At 43.4% G+C, this 16,340-nt stretch overlaps 1 protein-coding gene across 1 annotated transcript in view; it reads left to right on the top strand.

The window, feature by feature from the left end:
* Window positions 1-2,814: 2,814 nt before the first annotated feature.
* The window catches only part of JAK2 (Janus kinase 2), a 338,166-nt gene continuing 324,640 nt past the window's right edge, over window positions 2,815-16,340 (top strand). The window contains exon 1 of the mRNA XM_077475037.1: window positions 2,815-3,287. The gene's annotated coding sequence lies outside the window, so the exon portion shown is untranslated. The remainder of the gene's footprint in view (window positions 3,288-16,340) is intronic.

The raw sequence follows: 16,340 nt of genomic DNA on the forward strand, positions 1-16,340 counted from the left end.
TTGGTTTTTAGCGGACAGTCCGCTCGTGAGTAGGCTAGTTGGACGGACTAAGTATGGCGCATGCTCAGAAAGGATTTACACGGCCGAAGGTTGCATTGCAGTGTATTGGACGTCGTATTCCTAGTCCCGTCGTACGTGCTGTACACGTCATCACGCAAGCTTTCAGCGGACTGTCTGTTCATCGTGTGTGGTCAAGTCCGTTCATTCAAAAGTAGGACGGACTGTCTGTCGGATTGTCTGACGGACTTAGTTGGACGGATAGTCCTCTCGTGTGTACACGGCCTTAGATTTCATTTTTGTGTTCAAACACAAACTGAATTTATTCTCTCTTGATAAGAGGAGATTAAGGGGGGATATGATCAACATGTACAAATATATAAGGGGTCCATATAGTGAACTTGGTGTCGAGTTATTCACTTTACAGTCAACAAAGAGGACAAGGGAGCACTCTTTACGTCTAGAGGAAAAGAGATTTCATCTCCAAATACGGAAAGGTTTCTTCACAGTAAGAGCTGTGAAAATGTGGAATAGACTTCCTGCAGAGGTGGTTCTGGCCAGCTCAGTGGATTGCTTTAAGAAAGGCCTGGATTATTTCCTAAGTGTACATAACATAACTGAGTACAAACATTTATAGGTAAAGTTGATCCAGGGAAAATCCGATTGCCTCTCGGGGGATCAGGAAGGAATATTTTCCCCTGCTTTAGCAAATTGGATCATGCTCTGCTGGGGTTTTTTGCCTTCCTCTGGATCAACTGTGGGTATAGAATTGGGTATATGGGATTGTATGATATTATTATTACCTTTTTTTTTTTTGTAGTTGAACTTGATGGACATGTGTCTTTTTTCAACCTGACTAACTATGTAACTATGTAGTCACATAAAGATGATAAAAACACAGCATGTAAAGCCGACAATCATGTTAGTTCTGTAGGGTAGCAGCGGGTGACGTCATGTGTAGCTCCTCCCCTGTTCGCGTTATGCTCAATCAGAACTGCGATGTCAGCGGACCCCTTCCCCCTTCCCTTCGTTAGCAGACGGAGGCACTTGGGGAAGGGGGAGGAGTCTGGTGATGTCTATGTCTGTGACGTCGCCGGATCTCCGACGGAACTCCTTGAAGACCCGGAAGCCGGCGGAGAGGTGAGTATTTTGATCGATCAAAAAAACTTTGATCGATCAAAGAAATTTAAGATTAATTGAGGAAGGAATCTTTCATTTTCACAGCCCTAATATATATATATATATATATATATTTTTTTTTTTACCCCCCGCTAGCGGGCGCGAAAGGGTTAAAACCGCCGGCAATACACCGCAATAGCGGCGTTTTGCCGGCGGGATTACAGCGCTGCCCCATTGATTTCAATGGGGAGCAGCGGTGGAGGAGCGGTAAACACACCGCTCCTTCACCGCTCCAAAGAAGCTGCTGGCAGGACTTTTTTCTGACGTCCTGCCAGCGCACCGCTGTAGTGTGAAAGCCCTCTGGGCTTTCACACTAGAAACAATGGTGCAGCTTCTTTAGGGCGTTTTGCAGGACGCTATTTCTAACGCTATAGCGCCTGCAAAACGCCCTGGTGTGAAAGGGGTCTAAGTAATTTTTTCATCTATTAAACCTTTTGCCCTTGTTGTTTTAACTTTGGACAGTAAAACATTTTTTTTCTACCAGTAAATACCTTATACAGCCCACTTCCTGTTTCTTGTCTGGACATTAGACTAAGACAGTGATGGCGAACCTTGGCATCCCATTTCCCATGATGCTCACCTACACTGCACAGTGCATGAGCATCATGGGAAACATAGTTCCAAAACATCAGGGAGTGCCAAGGTTCGCCATCACTGGCCTAGGCTTATGACATCATGCACAGCTCTCTCTCACTCTTGAATAGCTCCCAACTGTCCCTGATTTGGAGGAATGTCCCTCTGTCCCTCTTACCCCCTCATGTGACCCTCAATTTGCTCTGACCTATATAGTTGTACATAAAAAAATGCACTTTTTATCTTTCAAAAAGTGTTTCCCAGTGCTAAACCTTTCATCTGATTTCTAAATTGCTGCATTTGTACATTGTAAAAGCCAATAAAAAGGAATAGTAGTGGTAAAAAAATGTCCTTGTGGATTTAATTAAACCTCTTTTTGGGTTAATTCTCTTTTAAGGGGGGGTGTCCTAGTCGTTTGTTAGCAGGTGTCCCTCAGTCTCATCTCACAATGTTGGGAGGTGTGCTCTTGTGAGAGTTTGCCAAGAAGGGAGGGGGTGAGTCATAAGAGGGCCAATGAGAGCTGCAGAGCTGATGGTGCGTCTCTGTAAATCCAGGAAGTGAACAGACAGCAGCTTCAGCTGCCCACAGTTAAAATGGATTAAGCAAGACTCCATGAATGGAGATTTCTGCAGCATATTTGGCAAGTACAGAATCGCAGTATATAGAAAATAATATGCAAAGTGGTCGGAGGGAAGCTTCAGAATGGCAAAGATGGTTTTATTACAAATTATATGCACAGACTGCAGTTCCTCTTTAATAAGCAGCAGTCCAAAGCTGTATTTTCATACATACAAATTTATTTAGAAGAATAAATAAATAAAATAAAGCGCCATCCGGTGCCCTTAGACAAAGTACACAGGTATCAGGTATCATCACAAAGCTGCCCATTGTGCACTCCTGCTGTCTCATCTGTACCGGGTAATGTCAGCCAATCACCGTTCCCATCACATTCACTTCCAGCCGCCCTTGATGGCAGCTGCGCCGCCATTGGCTGGCGTTTCTGAGGCGTACAGCAGAGAGAGAAGCGCTTTATGACTGACGCTCCAATCAGTCCGCCGCGAACGAAGTTTGTGCTTCTGGCTAACGGGGATACAAGTGCGCAGTGTGACAGTGTTTCCGCCCTCCAGTGAGCAGCACATACAGGAAGAAGCCAGCACCGAGCTTTATACCCCCCCAGTCAGTCCCCTCTCTCCTACCTCACACAACTGAGCGGCCAATGGAACGCAAAGCTCCTCCCCGGAACTGAAAGTGCCTGTGAGGGGGGTGTAGCAGGGCCGGAATGACAGTGACACCAACAGAGCTGTAGCGCAGCTTGCGCTCTGTGACGGGGGGAGTGCGCTCCTCTATAGTGGGGAGGCCGGACAAACCCCGGCATATACCCAACCTGGAGAAAGAAGCCTTCTGAGAGGGGACGTCATAGAACGACACAGGGGGGGACAGAGGAAGAAGAGAGGGCTAGGAAGGACCCCCACACCTGGGGACACAGTACACAGCGGCCCGGCGACTTACTACGACACAGCGCCTTGGACTTCCCCATGGTGAGTAAACATCACGTCTCCGCACATAGGCAGGACTTGTATGTGTGTGAGTGATCTGCATGTAAACAAAACTTTCCAATGCTGTGTCCACACTGATCAGGTCCCCCCCGTGTGTGTGTGTGTGTGTGTCACACATCAGACGTCTACAATCAGGGGCTGTATACTACAACTATAGGCAAGGAAACGACAGGACTGCTTCCAGGAGCATCAATACAACCCCTTTCCCCTAAATAGTTCTCTTACCTGTTGATCCTGCCACTAGATCCTTTTGTTTTCCACTTCTTTTTTGTTATGCAGTAAAAGGTATATGAACAGGGTATCTTTGATAGACTTAAAGGGTTACTTCACTTTTACGAAAAAAAAAAAAAAAAAGCCAGACGAGACTGGCTTCTCTAGTGTAAATACAAGAGAAGTATGGTCAAAGTGTACGTCTCTTGTGGGTTACAAGAGTGCACTTACTTTTGCTCCCCTGTGACGGGCTATCTGCTGATGTCACAGAGCCGTTCCAGGCTCTGGAAGGATCTTACAGAGAAAGGCAGTCCTAAAAGTCGCACATCACAGCAAAACCCTATAAGAAGGTGTATGATATAGGGTTCTGCTGTCGTGCGACTTTCTTGACTTCTTTTCCCTACTAGATGTTCTGAGCTGGGACAATCTCTGTCCTTGTCCACATGCCTAGCAGTTTGTCATGCAAAAGGACTTGTTGGCACCTGTCATTTTTGTTGAGGGCCTGGAAGGAACCTGACTATATTGCGGGGATTCTCCCAGGTGAAAACCAGCCGCTCCTGTACCCTCTGATATGGCAGAGCCGCTCCAGGCTCTGGAAGGAGCCCAACATTGACGAGATCCACCCAGATCCCTGATCGACAGCTGTCTCAACCTCTCGGCGCGCGACTGAAACCAGCCACTCCCATTTCCTCTGACATGACAGAGCTGCTCCAGGCTCTGGAAAGAGTCTAACATTATTGACAAGATCCACCCTGATTGACGGATGTCTCGGCCTCTGACACGGCTGAGAACCAAAACCAGCTGCTTCCGTCCCCTCTCCAGCCCAGTGTTTCTCAACTCCAGTCCTCAAGGCGCCCCAACAGGTCATGTTTTCAGGCTTTCCATTATTTTGCACAGGTGATTTGATCAGTTTCACTGCCTTATGCAAGGCCATACATGGTCGAATTTCAAACAAATGTTCTTTTCAAAATCAGGATGGGGTTTTTTTTTTTTTTTTTTTTTTTTGATTCGATGATGCCACCATTGATTTACGAAATTCGGCAGACCAAGCCTTCAATTTCACTTCATGTTGCTACAAAAAATAATTTTCGTGGCCAGGAAACTTCTTTTCTCTCCGTAAATTTTCCTTTTTTATTAGATTTCTCGCACGATTCTCCCATCACTGATTAGAAAATCGTTCGTTTTTAAAAAAATTTCCAACATTCCGATTCCTCAAATTTGATTTCCGCATGAAAATCAGCTGTTGTGGCACGTACGAAAATTCTTAGATACGATTTTTGAAAGAAATTTTGAACCGTGTATGGCTGGCATTAGTAATTACCACAGCTGTTTCTTCTGAGAAAACATGACCGGTTGGGCATGCCTTGAGGACTGAAGCTGAGAAACACCGCTGTAGTAGGTGCTGCAGAGAGCAGCAACTGCCAGTCATTGCTCTCCACTTCAAGAAGACTGAGAACTGAGCGATCAGCAGTTATGTGGTCACTCATTTCTCAGTCTTCAGGCCAGTGTGGGACAGCTGCAGCATCATGCCAATGCTCATTGAGATTATATATATATATATTTATACTTTTGGCCTCTTCCCAGTGTGCCTACAAATCTAGAGTGGGCGACTCTCACCATCAGTGTGGGAAGTGCTGTAGCTTGTTCAAAACGTGCGCATGCACGTTTCTCTATGTTTCAACAGTGGATGATTTCAGCATTATGTGATGGATGGAGAGCATGCACTGCTCATGCTCAGGTTTAGAACAAGCTGGAGAGGTCGTTCCTGTGCTGGGGGGGGGGGGGGGGGGGAGCTGAATAATTTCAGGCAAATTGCTAAATACACATGAAATGCACAGATGAGAATTTTTTTTACCTGCCAAAAGTTTTTGTATTTCTGTCCTGTCAGTTCTGAGTTTTACACAGCTCTGCAATGGAGCACAGTCCTCTGCTGCAGTTAAGTAATGCATACAGGTCTTGTCCCTCCCCCAGCCCATCTCTAAACCGTAAAAGAAAGGAAAAGAAGCATACTGATGTGTTTCCCTCTGTCACTCTCTCCTATTAACATGCTCAATGTTCGCACATTATCACTGAAGTACAATTGATTGGCTCCCTATGCTGCATTTTCCTCTCCTTCAGCTCTGCTGTACAGGAACTGCAAGTGGCTGATATCAGGTAAATTTGGGCATCTACACTGCTTTCATTTTAATAGATTTCAAACAGTGTTAACCCCCAAAGCAAACCTTATTCTATTGTAGTTTACCAATTATTAGATATGATGGCTACATTTCTTTTCTTTTCTTTAGGCTTTCTTTCTTTTATATTCAATCTGGTGATCTATCCAATAAGTCTGTTTCTCAACAGAACAAGCTGTCCTGTAGATGTAGCAGTTGGAGGGTTGAAACAAACCATTTAACACTGGTAGGGGTGCTTAAAATGGCAGGCTTTTATTAATTTAAAATCGTTATCCTATTGAGGAAAAAACAGTTTTCTGTAATTGATTAAAGTGTGATCTGGAATTTGGCTTAAATTAGTTTAGTACAGCCAAATCTGCTAGTACATCTAATACTGGAAAAATTATATTATCTCCACTCTGCGCTAAATATAACGCACACAATTGCATTTGATTTTCACAGGAATGCAATGGGATTCCTGTGTGAAACACATGCAATGAGACCCCAGGCTAAATGTGGAAAAAATGTTATGTCATATGTGTAGATATAGAAACAGTTTTATAAAATAACAATAAACAAGTGTATACATTGGAGTGACTTGTAAATATCAAGTAATCCAATGTAATGATCCATCAAGGCCACTGTTAATACTGTGTGCAAAAATACAAACGGTGTTCAGTGCCTTCACCACTCTCCAGTCATTCGCCACAAAAACATGCCTTTCTTGGTGGACTTCATTCATTGTCTCGGTTGATGGATGGTTTTATTGTATTTATTGATATTTACGTCACTTGAATGTATACAATAAAGCTGGCTATAGATGATGTGATTTTCTGCCTGCAACCACAGGTTGCAGGAAAAAAAATTGCTTGGTTCTACCATCAACACTGACCGCAGAGATATTGTGTTCTCCCAGCAGGGGGGAGCCATCCTGGCAGGGAGAACACACAGTAATTATTGCTAGTGGCTATAGCCTCTGGCAATCGAATGATAACTCAAACAGGCTGGTTGTGCGCAAGTTGATAGATCGACCAACTAGGGTACATTCAGCCTACCCATACATGGTTCAAATCTCGGTCCGTCTTTGCTGAAACGGCCAAGATTTGAACCGCCTACACCAGAACGAAGAGCGAGAAACCTGTGTTCAGTGCGCATTTCCTGCACCATGTTTAAAAGTGCACTGCAGGTGTTGCCATGCAATCTGGTTGCTGTGCATTTTTAAAAAGGTGCATGCACTACTTTTTGTCCGGTCCTATACGATTTCAGCCCATTCAAATGAAACTCACACTGCACTGGATCGCATGTGCATCGCTCAAGAATAGAGTGTATTCCTGTGCGATTCATGTTGTAAACCTTCCCTAACGCTTTTGTTTGTAAGATAACGAATGTAGCCACCACATCTAAAGATTGGTATTCTATAATACAGTTTCATATAGTTTAATACTACTTTAATGACATACTGATGAATACGGAGCTGAATTAATTTGTCATTCATATATGCTTGGAGTGAAACTTTTAAATTGTCCTATCTTGATTTGGATCTGGAAATGTCACGCTGCCTGTGGTTAGCTCTGCAGAGTGTTGGCTTCCTGGCGAGCGCGGGCACGTGGAGTTGCAAAACACCTTAGTGAATTGTTCCATCCATTGTAATGTGCTTAAGGATAGCAGTGTGGTAAGAGAGGGTACTCTCCCTTCTCCTATGGCCTTCTGATTCTGACAACACAGCTAGCAAGGAGACGGCTGCTCGCAATCTGTGCTTCATTGATGTGCTGCTTGCAGGAGGAGGATCAGGCATGTGGGAACAATCCTCTATATATATATATATATAATATATATATATATATATATATATATATATATATATATATATATATATATATATATATATATATATATATATATATATATATATATATATATATATATATATATATATATATAAAAAAAACAGCTCCAGCTCCCCTACTTGGTCTTAAGGATTGTGGCTTTAATGGCGCACCCAGAAAACTAGGGGATAATTTTATCTCTGCTTTGCCACCTCCCCGCTTGGCTCTCACTCCTCATTGGCTGTGGCTGTTGCCAATCAAATGGACGCACATAGTGGGCTTGGGAGTGAGCATGCACGACCAATAGGAAGAATTGAAATTGTATTTGTGATCCATAAATTTTCTTTGTTTTGAGCCTTGCTTGTGTTCTGAGCATAGATTGAATGACTATTTTGCTTCCATGCCAGTCTTTGTAAAACTGGCCTCAAAAATTGGTTACTATGTCCTTTCATGTTATTAAGATTGCTTATTTTTTATTCCACTTTTCATTTGATGATTCAGCGGGGTAAAGCAAACACACTTTCTAACATCATAGTTTTCAAAACTGGTCTGCTTTTGATCCTGGTATAGTGCAAAATGTGTTTATTTTTAACCACTTCCCGACCGCCGCACGACGATGTACGTCGACAGCATGGCACGGGCAGGCATATTGGCGTACATGTACGTCCCTGCCTTCCCGCGGGTCGGGGGCCCGATCGGGCCCCCGCCCGGTGCCCGCGGCAGTCGGTATTCGTTCGGGAGCGATCCCGGACGAGGGGACGGCCATTCATTCATGGCCACCCCCTCGCGATCGCTCCCGACGAATGAAAATGCTCCGTGACATCACTTCCTCTCCTGTAATGTAAACACAGGAGAGGAAGTGATGTAATCTCTCCTCCGTGTCGGTATTTTTCGTTCCGACACCGAGGAGAGAGGATCGTTGAGTTGCACCAACACGACACTACACAGTAGAACATGCCAGGCACACTCACACCCCCCCGATCACCCCCCAATTACCCCTGCCCCCCAGTCACAGTGACACCAATGTCATTTTTTTTTATTTTTTTTTTTTGCATTGGTGTCATTTGTGACTGTAATAACTGTTAGGGCAGTTAGGGTTAGCCCCCTTTAGTTCTAATGTACCCCCCTAACCCCCCCAATAAAGGTTTAACCCTGTGATCACCCCCCGTCACCAGTGTCACTAAGGCTGGGTTCACATTGCAGCGGTTTATGAGAACGAATGTGATTCGCACCGCACTGCAGTGCAAATCACATCCGATCTCTGTGCGATTCGAGTTCAGCCATTCGCTGCACCCGCCGCAAATTCGTACGGAACCCTTTTTTTGGTCCGCAGCAGAATCGGATCGCATGGGTGTTCACACCATGCGATCCGAGTTTGCAGATCGCACTGCGATATGCGAACTGATCTGGGGGTGTCATTAACATTTCACTGACACTCCCAGCAGTTCGCATAGGGCAGTGTGAACTGCCGCCGGGAGGCATGCGATGCGGGAACCCGCCGCGGATTCGTGGCGTTCCCGCATCACTCCAGTGTGAACCCAGCCTAATAAGCGATCGTTTTTCTGATCGCTGTATTAGTGTCACAGGTGACGCTAGTTAGGCAGGTAGGTATTTAGGTTCGCCGCAGCTTTTTATAGCGCCAGGGACCCCCATATACTACCGCATAAAGCCCCCTGATTGCCCCCTAGTTAACCCTTTCACCAGTGATCACCATATAACTGTTACAGGTGACGCTGGTTGGTTAGTTATTTTTTTATAGTTTCAGGGCACCCGCCATTTATTACCTAATAAAGGTTTAACCCCCTGATCACCCAGGGGGTGTCATTTGTGACTGTAATAACTGTTAGGGCAGTTAGGGTTAGCCCCCTTTTAGTTCTAAGGTACCCCCCTAACCCCCCCAATAAAGGTTTAACCCCGTGATCACCCCCCGTCGCCAGTGTCACTAAGGCTGGGTTCACATTGCAGCGGTTTATGAGAACGGATGTGATTCGCACCGCACTGCAGTGCAAATCACATCCGATCTCTGTGCGATTCGAGTTCAGCCATACAGATGGTATGGCTGAATTCGTGTCGCACCCACCACACCCGCCGCAAACTCGCACAGGACCCTTTTTTTGGTCCGCAGCAGAATCGGATCGCATGGGTGTTCACACCATGCGATCCGAGTTTGCAGATCGCACTGCGATAAGCCCCCTGATTGCCCCCTAGTTAACCCTTTCACCAGTGATCACCATATAACTGTTACAGGTGACTCTGGTTGGTTAGTTATTTTTTTATAGTTTCAGGGCACCCGCCATTTATTACCTAGTCTCACTAGTGTACCCCTAAATTTAGGGGTGTCTACTTTCCAAAATGGGGTCATTTGGGGGGGGGTTTGTGCCATCTTGGCATTTTATGGCCTTCAAAACTGTAACGCCCTTAGAAAGCCTGAAGGCGGTGCTTGGTTTTCAGGGCCCCGTACGCGGCTAGGCTCCCAAAAAGTCCCACACATGTGGTATCCCCGTACTCAGGAGAAGCAGCAGAATTTATTTTGGGGTGTCATTTCACATATGCCCATGGCATGTGTGAGCAATATATCATTTAGTGACAACTTTGTGAAAAAAAAAATAAAAAAAAATTAAAGTTTGTAATTTTTCCGCAACTTGTGGCAAAATATAAAATATTCCATGGACTCAACATGCCTCTCAGCAAATAGCTTGGGGTGTCTACTTTCTAAAATGGGGTCATTTGTGGGGGTTTTGTGCCATCTTGGCATTTTATGGCCTTCAAAACTGTAATAGGTAGTGAGAAGTGAAATCAAAAATTTACGCCCTTAGAAAGCCTGAAGGCGGTGCTTGGTTTTCGGGGCCCCGTACGCGGCTAGGCTCCCAAAAAGTCCCACATATGTGGTATCCCCGTACTCAGGAGAAGCAGCAGAATTTATTTTGGGGTGTCATTTCACATATGCCCATAGCATGCGTGAGCAATATATCATTTAGTGACAACTTTGTGTAAAAAAAAAAAAAAAAAAAATTTTTTTTTGTCATTATTCAATCGCTTGAGGCAAAAAAATAAAATATTCAATGGGCTCAACATGCCACTTATAAATTTCCTTAGAGGGTCTACTTTCCAAAATGGGGTCATTTGGGGAGGTTTTGTACTGCCCTGCCAATTTAGCACCTCAAGAAATGAGATAGGCAGTCGTAAACTAAAAGCTGCGTAAATTCCAGAAAACGTACCTTAGTTTGTAGATGTGACAACTTTTGCGCAAACCAATAAATATACAATTATTGACTTTTTTTTTACCAAAGACATGTGGCTGAATACATTTTGGCCTAAATGTATGACTAAAATTGAGTTTATTGGATTTTTCTAATAACAAAAAGTAGAAAATATCATTTTTTTTCAAAATTTGCGGTCTTTTTACGTTTATATCGCAAAAAATAAAAATCGCAGAGGCAATCAAATACCATCAAAAGAAAGCTCTATTTGTGGGAAGAAAAGGACGCAAATTTTGTTTGGGTACAACATTGCATGACCGCGCAATTACCAGTTAAAGCAGCGCAGTGCCAAATTGTAAAAAGACCTCTGGTCATTTACCAGCAAAATGGTCCGGTCTGAAAGTGGTTAATCTTTGCACAAAAAAGGCAGTCTTTGTAGTAAGTTGGCAGGCAAATGGTGCACAACATCAGCTTTATTCACTGATGTTATTTGAAATGGCCAATGATTGGCACTCTTACATTGCAGGTCTGAGTCCATTTCCCAGAAGTGACAATGGCTGCATGGAGTTTTGCTTCTTTTCCCGTGTGTAACCTAAAGCAAGATCTTGGAAGAAGTGGTGCATTTACACGGTTGTGGTAGATGGTTATCACTAGGAGGCAGTGTTGTTTATGAGAAGTACCCTTACATAATAATGTAGGTGAGCTTGCCAAGATAGTTACTCACATGCTAAATCACCCTGTTACTGTTAAATTATTTGATCTTTATTTAGGCAGCATTAAATGGAATGAGTATTTAAAACATAAACCTATTATTATGTGTTATGTAATGAAGGAAATCAGTCCGTCACAGTCATAAGGATGCACAGACTAGAGCTAGCTAGTGGGCAGTTTGGTTAGGAGCTAAGTAAGCATCCCTGCCGCATCAAGGAGTAATGCACCCAGTTAGTTCCCGGATGTGCAATATTCTTACTTGCACTGCGGCTGTGAGAAGGTGAAGGGGGAATCCGGCAACACATGTGGCACACAGGCAGGGGATCTGTTCTAGTGCATTTTCTATATGAATATGAAGCATGGGGTCCAGAGAGAGGGAACAGGAGGTGGTCACTAGAATAGAAAGTGAGAGGACACGGCACTAAAGAAATTTTCACTTGTGTGGCTGATGAGCTCATTATTGCTCCAGGTGAAATGTGTTTTTAGAGAGTTAACAAGAATTGTTTTGGAAGTTAAAAACATACATATAATTGTTTTTTACCCTGCATTCAGGTACTGAATTGTTGAAGGAAACATCTTGTAGTATTTGATTTCAGTGAGTGCTTAGGGTGTTCCTAAAAGTGTAATTGTAAATTAGCAAATTGTACTTACAAAGTCTGTGAATGCTGTGTAGCAGTGCCTATAATTTCCATCCCTAGCACATGCATTGTCTACATAGACTCAGAGCTTGAGTTCACTCTCATTCACCATCTATTTTAACAATAGTCATCATATATAAAATGTTGATGGTACAGCCCTGGCTGGAGTTGCACCGATGCCACTTTTTTAAGACCGAGTACAAGTACCGATACTTCCTTTTTTTTTTATTTATTTTTTTTTCTTTCCCCCCAAGTACTAGCCGATACCGTTTATTTTTTTTATTTTTTTTTTGTCTTGCCATGTGACAGTGGCACTAATAGGCAGCACTGATGATGCGTGGACTGTATCACTTTTTTGATTTTTACAATGCTTTCTTTTTTGGGGGGGGGGGAGTGGTCAATGTCGGTGTGTTTTATTTATTTATTATTTACAATTTTAACCTTTTCAATATTTATTACAATTCTTTATTTGTATATACTCCAAAATATTATGAAGAGTGATCAGATGAATTGCAATGAATTGCCAAGTGCCTCTTTGTCATGAAAATTAACTTAACCACTTCAATACCAGGTACTTTCGGCCATTTCTGCCCAGGACAATTTTCAGCTTTCAGCTCTGTCACACTTTGACAATTGTGCAGTCATGCTACACTGTACCCAAACTAAATTTTTGTAATTTTCTTCCCACTAATAGAGCTTTCTTTTGGTGGTATTTGATCACCTCTGGGGTTTTTATTTTTTGCTAAACAAACAAAAAATACCAACATTTTTGAAGAAGAAAAACTTTATTAGTTCCTGTCATAAAACGTTGTTTTCTCCTTCACTTATGGGTACTGATGAGGAGGCACTGATAGCCGGCAGTGATGGGCACTGACAAGAAGCACTGATAATGAGGTACTGATAGATTACTGACAGGTGTTACTGGCCCTGTGGTGGGCTCTGGCACTGTGATGGGCACTGGGAGACTTTATTATTGTGTTTATTGCTGGGCACTGATTGGCACAACTGAGTGGGCTGTGCTGATAATCGATGTGCTTATTATCATTATCAGCACAGCCCCTCCCCCCGACAGGGAGAGCCGCCGATCGGCTCTTCCTGCCAGCGCGCACCAAGTAATGCCGTTTACCGGCACTTCCTGATTCACGGGATGATCAGCTGTGATTGGTCACAGCTCATTACGTGGTTAGAAGCCTCAGACAGAGGCTTCTTATCACGGTCGGAGATGCGGCATTTCAGAATGACACACCGCACTTGTGATCGCCGCACTGTGCACCCTAGCATGTTATCCTGCTACTCGTCATAGGAAGCCCAGTCAGGATAACAGAACCACTTCCCGGCCGTCATTCAGCATACTGCAGGCTGGAAGTGGTTAATCCAAAAAAAAAAACAGAAAAAAACTTTTTTAATGCATTTCAACCCTGCCACAAAAGAACCAACTGATGACATGTCAGTGATTCTCTTGGTAACACAGGTGTCACTGTTGACGAGGGCAAGGCTGGAAATCACTCTGTATTGCTGATTGATTTAGAATAACAGACTGGAAGCTTTAAAAGGAGGGTGGTGCTTGAAATTGTTCTTCCTCTGTTAACCATGGTTACCTGCAAGGAAATGCGTGCAGTCATCATTGCTTTGCACAAAAGGGGGTTTCACAGGCAAGGATATTGCGGATACTAAAGCCCTATACACACTTTCAGATTTTCTGCTGATTTGTTTTTTTTTTTATCTTCAGATTTACCAAAACCATGTAGTGCAAGGGCCTGCCTGATTGCATACAAATTAAAACACCTAAGGTTTGACCTCATATTATATGGTTTTGGTAAATCTGAAGGGAAGAAATCAGCAGAAAATCTGATAGTGTGTATGGGGCACCTAAAACGACCATTTATCGGATCATCAAGAACTTCAAGTAGAGAGGTTCAAACTGTTATGCAGAAGGCTTCAATGTGCCAAATAAAGTCCAGCAAGCGGCAGGTCCGTCTCGTACAGTTGATTCAGCTGTGGGATCGGGGCACCACCAGTACAGAGCTTTCTCAGGAATGGCAGCAGGCAGGTGGGAGTGAATCTATGCGCACAGTGAGGCAAAGACTTTTGGAGGATGGCCTGGTGTCAAGAAGGGCAGCAAAGAATCTGCTTCTCTCTAGGAAAAACATCAGGGACAGACTAATAGTCTGCAAAAGGTACAGGGATTGGACTGTTGAGGACTGGGGTAAAATCATGTTTTCTCAGATGAATCCCCTTTCCGATTGTTTGTAGCATCTGGAAAAATCCTTGTCCTGAGAAGAAAAGGTGAGTGCACTACCATCAGTCCTGTGTCATGCCAACAGTAAAGCATCCTGAGACCATTCATGTGTGGGGTTGCTTCTCAGCCAAGGGAGTGGGCTCACAGCCATGAATAAAGAATGGTACAAAAACATCTTCTGAGAGCAACTTCTCCCAACCATCCAAGAACACTTTGGTGACGAACAATGCCTTTTCCAGCATGGTGGTGCACCTTGCCACTATGCAAAAGTGATAACTAAGTGGCCTGGGGAACTAAGCACTGAAATTTTGGGTCTATGGCCAGAAAACTACCCAGACCTTAATCCCATTTAGAACTTTTGGTCAATCCTCGAGGCGGGTGAGCAAAAAACCCACATATTTTTATAACCTCCAAGCATTGATTATGCAAGAATGAGCTGCCATCAGTCAGGATGTAGCCCAGAAGTGGATTGACAGCATGCCAGGGTGAATTGAAGAGGTCTTGGAAAAAGAAGGGTCAACACTGCAAATATTTACTCTGCATAAACTTAATGTAATAGTCAATAAAAGCCTTTGATGCTTATAAGATGCTTATAATTATACTTCAGTATACCATAGTAACATCTGAAAAAAAAAGCTCTAAAAACACTGAAGCAGCAGACTTTGTGAAAAACGTATTTGTGTCATTCTCAAAACATTTGGTCATGGCTGTACTAAGACTTGGTGCTTAACCACTTCAGCCCTTGAAGGATTTGCCCCCTTTCTGACCAGGCCATTTTTTGCGTTACGGCACTGCGTTGCTTTAACTGAAAATTGTGCGGTCGTGTGACGCTGTGCCCAAACAAAATGTTTGTCCTTTTATTTATTTTTGCAATAATAAATATCCCAAATTTAAAAAAAAAAAAAGTTTCCTCAGTTTAGGCCGATTATGTATTCTACATATTTTTGTTAACAAAAAATCGCAATAAGCATATATTGATTGGTTTGCGCAAATGTTAGCACATCTACAAAATGGGGGATAGATTTGTCATTATTTACTATTAATGGTGGAGATCAGCAATTTTTTTTTTTTTTTTTTTAATGTTTATCAGGAATGCGATTTTGCACCGGACAGATCGGACACTTTTGACACTATTTTGGGACCATTGACATTTTATATAGTCATTGATTACTGTATAAATGTAATTGGCAGGGAAGGAGTTAATACTAGGGGCAATAAAGGGGTTAACTGTGTTCCCTAGGTATGTTCTAACTGTAGGGGGGTGGGACTGACTAGGGGAGGAGAGAGATCGGTGTTCATAGTTTGTATGAACACACAATCTGTCTCTTCTCCCCTGATGGAACCGGGATGTGTGTGTGTTTACACACACACATTCTGGTTCTCCCTCTGTAACAAGCGATTGCGGGTGCCCAGTAGACATCGCGCCCTTGAGCACCTGCTTTGGCTCCAGCGACATGTGCTGGGCGCCTGCTGTCATGTCTTAAAGGAGTGACGTACAGCTATGGCTTTTTGCGCAGCTGTGCCAACCTGCCACAGTATAACTGCGGCGGCTGGTCGGCTAGTGGTTAAAGAGGAACTGCAATCTGCTCACATAATTTGTAATATCATCTTTGCCATTCTGAAGCTTCCCTCCAACCACTTTGCATATTATTATATATAAACTGTGATTCTGTACTTGCCAAATATGCTGCAGAAATCTCCATCCACTGAGTCTGGCTGCAGCCATTTTAACTGGGCAACTGAAACTCCTGCCTGTTCACTTCCTGGATTTACACAGATGCATGCCTCTAGCTCTGCAGCTCTCATTGGCCCTCTTATGACTCATCCCCCTCCCTTCTTGGCAAACTCTCACGAGAGTGAGAGAGCTGTGCATGATGTCAAAAGCCGAGGTTTTTTTTTGTTTTTTACCAGATAAACAGGAAGTGGGCTGTATAAGGTATTTACTGGCAGAAAAAAAAAACTTGCATAATGAAAATAAAAACGAAAATCTTTTTAGCTCACTCAAAATACTTGACTATAAAAATGTAAATGAAAGAACTTGTGGAATGTAAAGAAAAG

The sequence above is a fragment of the Lithobates pipiens genome, unplaced genomic scaffold, assembly GCF_037356315.1.
Source record: "Lithobates pipiens isolate NorthernLeopardFrog02 unplaced genomic scaffold, aLitPip1_a1.2 Scaffold_13, whole genome shotgun sequence".
NCBI classification, from domain to species: domain Eukaryota; kingdom Metazoa; phylum Chordata; class Amphibia; order Anura; family Ranidae; genus Lithobates; species Lithobates pipiens.